This window comes from Gadus macrocephalus, chromosome 12, assembly GCF_031168955.1.
Source record: "Gadus macrocephalus chromosome 12, ASM3116895v1".
Classification (NCBI taxonomy): Eukaryota; Metazoa; Chordata; class Actinopteri; order Gadiformes; family Gadidae; genus Gadus; species Gadus macrocephalus.
In genome coordinates this window covers 7,218,312-7,228,534 of record NC_082393.1, presented here as the reverse complement: position 1 = coordinate 7,228,534, position 10,223 = coordinate 7,218,312, and positions in this window count along the sequence as shown.

The following is a 10,223-nucleotide window of genomic DNA, read 5'->3' as shown; positions in this document are numbered from 1 at the left end:
AGAGAATGAAGGCACATTATTATAAAAGCAGCTTACCACCAAAGCTCCAGTTTGGAGCGCATCCGCTTTCGATCCACTCCCACGTCAAGAACCACTTCCCCACCTCAGGCGAAGCATGGAGCCTGACGTTTTTGACACATTTAGTTTCAACTGATTTGGTTGAATGGCCTAGATGGTGAGCTCAGAGTGGGATTTAGATACGCCTCCGGGGTTAAGAGGGGGAAACAAACAAGTCCCCTTCACCCGGGAACAAACATCCGAGGGCTGGCCGACAAAACAGAATAGAAGCTGGCTCAGGGGCTCAGAGTGTTGTTGGCACTGGGGTGCTAAGAGGTGGTAGGGGGTGGGGGAGAGAGGTGGGAGAGAGAGATGGGTCGGATAGAGAGAGAGGGGAGGGGCAAGTGAAAAGGGTTGTAAATTGTAGAGAGAGGGTCAAGTTAATTGTAATTGCAGGGGGCGGGGGGGGGGGGGGGGGAGATGATGGAAAGGGTAACGGAAAAGGAGGTGGAGTTCCAGTCCAGAAAGGGTGTCCTTGTTGACATGCAGGTGAAGATTTTTTTCCAGAGGCGGGTATTTTGACTCGTCCATTCATTTACAACGGTAAGGGTGAAACAAGATGGCCGGCTGCTGGACCCCAGGAGGGCCTGGGTCCAAGAGGCCACATCCACACTATAATTCTATATTCTATTCTATTCTATTCTCCAACTGTGCGAACCAAAGATAAAACAATGTCTTTATTCCAGTGGGATTATGAAGGATTTGGACGTTTTTAAAATCTTTTTAACAAAGCATTCCTAAAACGACAGTATGTATTTTTCCATGTGTTCGTTCGAGTAGCTTTCCACAGTTAGATGTTGTGGTTAGGAGAGCACATACCTGAATTTTTGTGTGTGTTTGTGTGTCAGTGTGTGTGTGTGTGTGTGTGTGTGAGTGAGTGTGAGTGTGTGTTTTATTTGATCAGATTGTGCTCTTATCTACACCTGCGTTTGCAGAGAGAGAGAGAGCAGTGGAAATGCTGTCAGCCCTTTAGCAAAAAAGGCCACACAAAGCAAGCTAGAATGTTTTTCATTTCTTATTGAAAAACATGCAATGTTTTTCAGCATTTGCATTGCCCCGCATGTCAACAGCGAGTGGATGGGGAAGGGTGAGGGAAGTGTTTGTGTGGGTGTGGGTGTGGGTGGGGCTGTTGCTACATGCTACTGTTTGGCCCCGTCGGTCTGCATGACAATAGCACACGCCTCCTCAGGAATGCCAGAAAAGCTGTGCTTTTTTCTACTAAGAAAATGAAGCTTCCATTGAGAAAGTGAATAATAAAAAAAAAGAGGAAGAAAATATTGATATGGTGGTTGTGATTCTTGCCCTTGTTTACGTTCCCCGGCTGATCTCCAGCAACAGATTATACAACATGCCCCCCCCCCTCACCTGGGGGAGGCTGATAGACATGTGGCCTCTTGTTGATGCATGTGCATGGATGCGTCCAACTGCCTGTCTGTCTGACAGTCTGCCTTTCTGCCTGTATGGCAGTCTAATGTCTATATGACAGTAGACTGTCTACCTAGCTGTCTGTCGGACGCTCTGCCCGTCTGTCTCTCGGTCTGACAGTCTCACAAGCTGTCTGTCTGTCTGTATGCAAGTCTATCTAAAGGTTGGTCTGCCACCTGTCTGTGAGTGTGAGGTTGGTAAATGCATGTGAGTGTTCAGTGTGTACATGTGGGCATTCACGTGAGGCTGTTTTTGGGGGGGGATGGGGGGGTTAGTGCACGGGACAGGGGCTTTGTTTGTTTGCACGTGAGTGCACGTGTTTTCACAACAGGTTGGTGAACGCGGGATTATCTTTCTTTCAGAGGCACATTCTGCAGCTCATTTGATACAATTGTGAAACAGGTATGTAGATGCATTGCGCTCAGAGTTTACATTTACATGTCAAAGGTTCAACGCTGAAATGCATGTACATGTAAATACACCCAGTGTTAATTAGGGTCCACACGCGAGTGTGTAAAACACTTGTGATTACAATGCCAATGAAATGGAACCAATTGACAACATTGAACATGATGTTCATAATATAATGGTGATTTTAGAAGTACACAACATAGCCTCATAACATGAGGAAGGATCATGATTGAAAAGCTGTTGGTTGGCCGGATACTGTGGTGCCTTGAGTTTTCTCAGACTCCAAGCCGAGAGGTCCTGGGTTTGATGGCCAATGACCACAACCTAGCTGTAGGCTTCCTTGAGCAAGATAACCCCTAACCCCCACGTGCTCCATAATGACCTGTATTTAAACTGTAGGTCTCTTTGGTTGAAAGCGTCTCCAAAATGATTGAATAGTACATAGTGAAAAGCCCACCGAACGACAGATTAGCATCAGGAGAGGGTTATGTTACCATGGTGTCCCCCCCTCCCAGGCCACGGGGAGTCTGGACACTGGGTCTGGGGTACATTTCCTGCTTGGGTCCGCGGCAGAGTTTGGAATTCATCCACTCCCTGGGGCTCTGTGCGTCTAGCCAGTTAGACAGCCAGTCAGAGTAGAGCTGGCCCTGGATCATAGCAGACATCAGTGATGAGGACATGGAGAGTCCCTAGAGCCATCCGTTCATGCTTACAGATGTTTCAGTAAGTGAGTTGAGGGGGGTCTCTGAAGGGGGATAGTTTCCTTGTTGTTGGCAAATATATTAAGGATATGATTTCTGTTTCTGAGGAAACACGTGCAATCCACCAACAGACTATCAGGAAGATGTAGGGCATTTCCTTCACCTAGAATAGTAACAAACTATACCTCCTTTATGATAATTAATAATTAATTAATATATGATATATTAAAGAATGATAAGGGATGTGCATGAATACATGTATATCATATTCAGACAAATGTCATTATCTTTACCTGTGACCTTCTCCTCATCCCTGACTTTATAAGTGTGTGTGTGTGTGTGTGTGTGTGTGTGTGTGTGTGTGTGTGTGTGTGTGTGTGTGTGTGTGTGTGTGTGTGTGTGTGTGTGTGTGTGTGTCTGTGTGTGTGTGTGTGTGTGTGTGTGCGTGCGTGCGTGCGTGCGTGCGTGCGTGCGTGCGTGCGTGCGTGCGTGCGTGTGTGCGTGCGTGCGTGCGTGTGTGTGTGTGTGTGTGTGTGTACACTCACACATACATACAGTCACACACACCAGGTTCCTCCTGATAACATTCAAACCAAACAACCAGCAAGCTATCAAAGGAGCTAGTGCTCATTTGTTAACACAGAGCCCCTGCTAACATAAACCATTGCCACCTCTTAGTTTGTCCAGCTCCCTGCAGACTAAAGGTTTACGTGAGGGCGGATGACAGACTGGTGCGCTTCAGTCACCACCTGTCAAGTCAATAATGGAGACCAGACACCTGCAAACACACACAAGACGGGATTAACGGGAAGCAAAGAAAAAAAGATGAGAAACATCAAGAGGTGTCCGCGTGTCCTTCTGTCTGTCCGTCCCTCCATCACTCTATCTGCTATCGCAAGAGGTTCAGTAAACTCAGATACACAAAAATGTTAGATATATGATACATACATGACGCAGGAGAGGTGGACACAAGTACAAAGTGTATACCGTAATCAAAATACAAGTTCTTAACCCATCTAGTACTTCGGTCAAGGTTAATGTCCACCAGATTATGTGATATTTGATTTTAGAACTTGTTATAATATATGCTGAAAACATGAACTGATGGAGAACGTGTTTGTGATATCTGTTAGTTTTGTCGAATTGTAGCAACAGCAGCGAGCACAGCTTTCCATGTAGAAAGTAGTGAAGTGAAAGCATGACATCATCCACTTATGGTTTCATTCAAACAAAGTCATAGAAGCTCAAATGAAGGCTACTAGCATATAAAAGTATAAGACTTGAGTTACACGTTTCCACCCACTATGCGTGTGGGACCTCTCCGTGCGGAATCCATTTCATAAACCTTTGAATCAACACAGACCCCACAGTCTCTCATCCCACACGTGTATTTATTTTATGTCCCATTTTGGCCCGATGAGAGTCTGCAGTTTCCTCATCAAGCCTCCGATGAATCCAACGCGATTATGGCTGCCGGGAACAGAAGTTATGAAACACATAAACATGCCCACCCCTTTGGAGTGTTTAGAAAAATATCATGATACATTATCCTGCTGTTCTTGGAATTTCTCTATCAACTTGTTCTGGCACTGTAGTAAAGTAATATCTATTACTCATTTCCAAAAAAAAACAAGCAGATAAAGGCTCTCAGTAATTGAGTTATTTTTATAGATGTTTGATATATCATAAAATATGTATCATCAGATACCTATATATCTACACCATATCTATCTTTATATAAATTGAATGAATAAAATCACGTCATATATCTTATACATATTTATATTGAGGTATAGCATTAAAGTAGGCCTACTCTAATTCAAAGGAAACTTTATGTGAAGATATGTCGCAACTTCTCTTGACAAGTGAGGACCTGGTCGTATCAGCTATTCCATCATACAGAGAAAACGACAATAGAGGTCTCAGTGTGTCCGCCCAGCAGACTCATGAAGGTGAGCACTAGTATGGCCCCATTCACCTAGCGGCCGTCTTGGTTCTGAAGGCTATCTGTACCCAGCCCGCCATTCGAAACAAGATGGCCGCTAGGTGAATGAGACACTATGAGGTCCATACAGGGGTTTTTCTTCTCCTGGGAGAGAAGTTACAGAAGTTCTGTGATGACTCAGGCTGCTTCCCGTCTGTTCTACGTAGGCTATTGTCTACGAACAAATACTCTTCCACCTCCATTCCTGAAAATATGCGAGTGATTCAGTAAAAGGTGTCTTTGTTGATGCTTAAGGTCACATAACAGATTTTCCATCACTTTACTGATATATCCTGTGTGTGTTGGCCTGTGTGTGTATATACGTATGCAGATATGCGTGCGGAAAATGCTGTTTGTGTGTGTTTGTTTGCATACGACTCTGTGTGTGGTTGTGTGCATGCATGCGTATGTTTATTCACGTGATTATCCTGGTCATGAAGAACCTCCAAAGACAACGTGAGACTTCAACCCAGTAATAGACAGTAACACCACGGATCGCAAGTACAGGCACACCATGTACCTCCAGAGCTGGCATCAAGGGCCAGAGATGTGCTTGTTGATTGAAGTGTCACATACTCTATGTTTCTGTGTTCTGGTTCCCTGCTAGTTCTCTAAAGAGACTGCTGTGACCTGCCATCCAATTGGCAGCACATTGTGCATGCGTTGACACACTCACAGTCTGACGGGAATGGGGTTTGAAGCCTTCAGTTTTTTTCAGTTATTTTTTTCTTTCTTAGGTATCCATCTCTTGTTATTTTTCTGTATTTATCACCTCATTATTTCCCATCATCATTTCCGTAATCTTGTGCTTTTTCGGCCTTGATATTCAATTCCGTTTTATTACCTCAACCGGCATATGTCATCCTATCGGCTGCTGTTTTCTAAATGAAAACACAACCCGTATCCCGCTTGCTTACAATATGAACCTTGACCATATAGTGTAAAGAATCACCACAAAAAGTCACCTTATTGCCACACTTTGCATCTAACATGTATATATGTTGTACAAGATTGTTTGAGATATTCCCCAGAGATCTATGATCGTAAAAAAAAAAAATCGTCCAAGCTTCTTTATCAGCTCTCTCTCTCTCCTCTCTCTCTCTCTCTCTCTCTCTCTCTCTCTCTCTCTCTCTCTCTCTCTCTCTCTCTCTCTCTCTCTCTCTCTCTCTCTCTCTCTCTCTCTCTCTCTCTCTCTCCATGTCTCTCTCCATTTCTCTCTCTCTCTCCTCTCTCTCTCTCTCTCTCTCTCTCTATCTCTCTCTCCATGTCTCTCTCCATGTCCCTCTCCATGTCTCTCTCTCTCTCTCTCTCTCTCTCTCTCTCTCTCTCTCTCTCTCTCTCTCTCTCTCTCTCTCTCTCTCTCTCTCCATGTCTCTCTCCATTTCTCTCTCTCTCTCTCTCTCTCTCTCTCTCTCTCTTCTCTCTCTCTCTCTCTCTCTCTCTCTCTCTCTCTCTCTCTCTCTCTCTCTCTCTCTCTCTCTCTCTCTCTCTCTCTCTCTCTCTCTCTCTCTCTCTCTCTCTCTCTCTCTCCCTAAGACATGGCAGGGTGAGTCGAGGGTATGGAAAGTGGGTCAGGCCGCAGACCCCTGTACTGGGTGTGTTCCCCCTTGCTCTGCAGCCCTTGTCCAAAGAGTCCCACTGTGTTGTCCAGAATCAGAACACCCCCAGTGTATCTGCCTCCGGTTCTCCTAGCAACAACCCATCACATCTGGGCGGCTCCAAATATAGAATGGCCTCTCAGGAATTTAAATGGGTAGGGAAACAATATATTTTTAACCTCACCTAAGATGGTCCATGCTTCAAAGTGTTGGTCTCCCCCTGTCTAAACAACTTCAAGTGGAAGAAACTTTTCAACTGAAGGAGCACAACTTACACACACTTTTGGGTTGTGTTTTGGGGTTTTGAAACAGATAAACAGGATGACACAATAGTTTGTATGGGAAATGTAGGCCAGTGTTACCTACCCTTTGTAAAAACATGTCATCGTTCTATATGCGTGCGATTCTCAACATTAATATGCATACATGCTTTCATACAGGTGCATATGTAATGCATACACGCACACAGGCTTTCCCTATGCCACAACTTAAAGTATTCACAAACACAACATGGCAAATGTGCACACGCATGCGCACACACTTACACAATGTGACCGCGCTGACTCACATGCACTTAATCCACTTATGCATTTGACTCCTCGACTGAAACACTGAACTATGTGCACTCAATTCTTTCTCTCTGTCTCTTTGCCTCTTTGTCTCTCTCTGTCTATGTCTCTCTCTCTCTCTCTCTCTCTCTCTCTCTCTCTCTCTCTCTCTCTCTCTCTCTCTCTCTCTCTCTCTCTCTCTCTCTCTCTCTCTCCCTGTGTAATGAACACACTGTTGCTATTGTTCCTCTATTGCCTTGGGGATGCCAAAAGGTAACCCTGTGAGTGAGTGAGTGAGTGAGTGAGTGAGTGAGTGAATGAATGAGAGGGGTTGTGTGGCAGCCCAGGTGCATTGTGGGAGGTGGTGGCATGTGGAAAGCTAAGTTGCTAGGACGTATCTCCATGTATCCGGCTGGAATACAGTTACAGTCTGGGGTCAAAGGTCATCTCTAGCTATCCTCAGATCTGCTAGAGGTCTATTCGAGTCAGTAACAGTGAAGGGGGATGGATGATAATAAACGTATCAATGTGATACTGAGGTTATAATAATACGAACATGTTATGCAATGTGTCAACTGACATGATGAACTCATGTATCATGTCATTTGAGCACAGAGGCCATTACAAATACAAGGGTTACTTTGTGATTCTCGAGGCACCCTTTAGAATACGTGAGCCCATTATCCAGTAAGTATTTGCATTTATTGAATATTGTTGGTCACGAGAAACGAGATGAACTCATTTCCAGATATAAAGCACTTTATGTCAATGTCATGCATGACTGTATGAGATTAGTGTGCATATACTGTATATATGTGTGTGTGTGTGTGTGTGTGTGTGTGTGTGTGTGTGTGTGTGTGTGTGTGTGTGTGTGTGTGTGTGTGTGTGTGTGTGTGTGTGTGTGTGTGTGTGCGTGTGAGTCTATTCAAAACCAAACTCACCGGACCAGACCAGACCAGCAATGAAGAACTGCTCTACTGTCCTCTAACTCTTAAGTTGGTTTTGAAATGTTTTGTTACCACACCAACATCAGTTGCCATCCACCAATCATACATGTTTATGGATAATCTCTGGCACAAATGAATGAGAAGCCATTAACAAATTCCTGGCTAATAATGCCAGGGAACATACCAGAGCTCCAGTCACCAACAATGACAGTTTGCCAAATGGCACTCCAACACGACGCCATTGTTCCTCCAACACTTTTCTCTAGCCTCTTCCCGTCGCGTTTGAAGTCTGTCATTCCTTCTCATTTGTTATTTTCCTATCGCTTTGTTCGAATGCTAATGCTAATCAGATAATTACCGAGTAGGGGGAGTTGGGTTGTTGTTGTTCCTGAAAACACAAACAAGAGGAGTAGAAGAAGAAGAGGGACCTGGGGGCCCAAGCTTATCTCCCCTCCTTATTCGTTATCCTCAGCTAATTGATGTTCAGGGCGCTGGCTAACCACACACCCTCTCTCTTATACACACACACACACACACACACACACACACACACACACACACACACACACACACACACACACACACACACACACACACACACACACACACACACACACACACACACACACACACACACAGACTCAAACACACACTCTCTCAAGTTCTTTATTGTGTCTTCAAAGCAGGGCTCTGATAAAGTCAGGGGCCCCTGAGGCTCCTGGTCATTGTGAAGACTACAGGGGTCCCAATCATCACGCAAGTAGTGCACTTAATATTGAGATAAATTACTTAAGTTATTTTAAGTGGCTTGATATTGGTGCTCCACTTCTTAAACAACATAAGCTCTTCTGTTTACAGTTGAATACTTCCGACGAAAGGAGGCAAGCTTCAAGCCAAATAACAGTGGATCGTGTTACCAACTAATTTAGACAAAAAAAAATTATAAATAGGTTATTTACTCATTTCTGTGATTTTTTTATTATTTTTAAAAGTTTAACAAATTGTACTTTTACTCATATATGTGTTTGGAAAGTAAAGAATCGATAAAAATGGGCCACCATGCACACTCCTATACCTCCTCTAAGTCTCTGTGGCATGTAGGAAGTGGTCACCTTTTTAATATTCTTCACTGTTGACCATAATCACAGCTTGTGGCTACCTGTGTCTTTGAAGGCACTGTTTGGGACACATTGCTGATGAATAGGCTGCTCAACCACACTGTTTAGCCAACTTTGTAAACTTTCTTTGATCATTGTGTGCTATCTGAGCTAAATATTAACCTCTGAAACCCCAGCCCCAATTTATTGATATATTTTTCATTGATTATAGATGTATTAGTAATTTAATTCGTTTCCAATCAGGCTAGCATGCTTATTTTATTATTGATTATAAATTCAAAATTTTTAAATTTAAAGGAGACATTCTATGGTGTTTTCCCAACAAGTAAACATAGTATTTGAGTTCCAGAAAACGTGTTTATGAAGCTGTGCTAGAAATAGCTTTTAGAAAAAAAAAATCTCGCCAACCGCTATTCCCCTGTTTCAGTCCCTTCAGAATGCGCTGTTTCTGGTGTCTGTAGCTTTAATGCAAATTAGCTGCTGCTTATTGACCAATGAGCTGTCAGTCAGACTGAACCACAGCATGGAGGAGAAGGGATTGTTGCTGTTTGCGGACTCCTGGAGCTCTATAATATAATATATTATGTATGGGTATTTAAATAATATTATATCTAATATCACGGCCAAAAGCAATGTGCGTCTCGGTTGATATTATGAATCATAAAGACTGCGTCTGACGTCTCTGGTACTTCCACAACAAGTAAAGACCCGTAGTGGGCGATATTTCATACATGGTTGAGAAGAATTGGGGGAGAAGAATTGGGGCAAAGGAACTTTGGCCTTGACTCTCTGAAGTCCATGAACTGCGACATGGAGGAGAAAGGGATTGCACTCCGGGAGCTGAGCTGCCGGACTGCCACCTAGCTCCCCGCGCCGGAGCTGCCGGACTGCCGCCGAAGCCTCGGGCGCCGTCGAAGCCGTCCGGCTGTGGCCGAAGCTTCGGCGGCAGTCCGGCAGTCCGGCAGCTCCGGCGGTGTACTCCGGGAGCTGAACTGCCGCATAAGCTTTCTGGCTGCTCCGGCGGGTGTCCTCCGGGAACTGAAAAGTCCGGCGGGGGTAGCTCTGCGGCAGTCCGGCAGCTCAGCTCCGGGAGTACATCCCTTTCTCCTCCATGCTCCCCTCGCCGGACTGCCGGCGAGGCGCCAGTCCGGCAGAAAAAGGGATTGTACTCCCGGAGCTGAGCTGCCACGAGTTCCCCCCGCCGGAGCAGCTCGTCCGCTGGTCCACAAAATCTTAGCTATGCTCTGATTGGAGGGGAGTAGGGAAGTGGGAGGTTATATTCAACTGTACCCCCTTCCAGGGCCGGCCCTGACCAATTTGGCGCCCTAGGCAAGATTTTTGCTGGCGCCCCCTACCCCTTTGGATCGCACAGTAAATTCGAGTACCAATGTTCATAAACTCAGAGAAGCTACAAAGCTTTGTCTTTGAGACTCT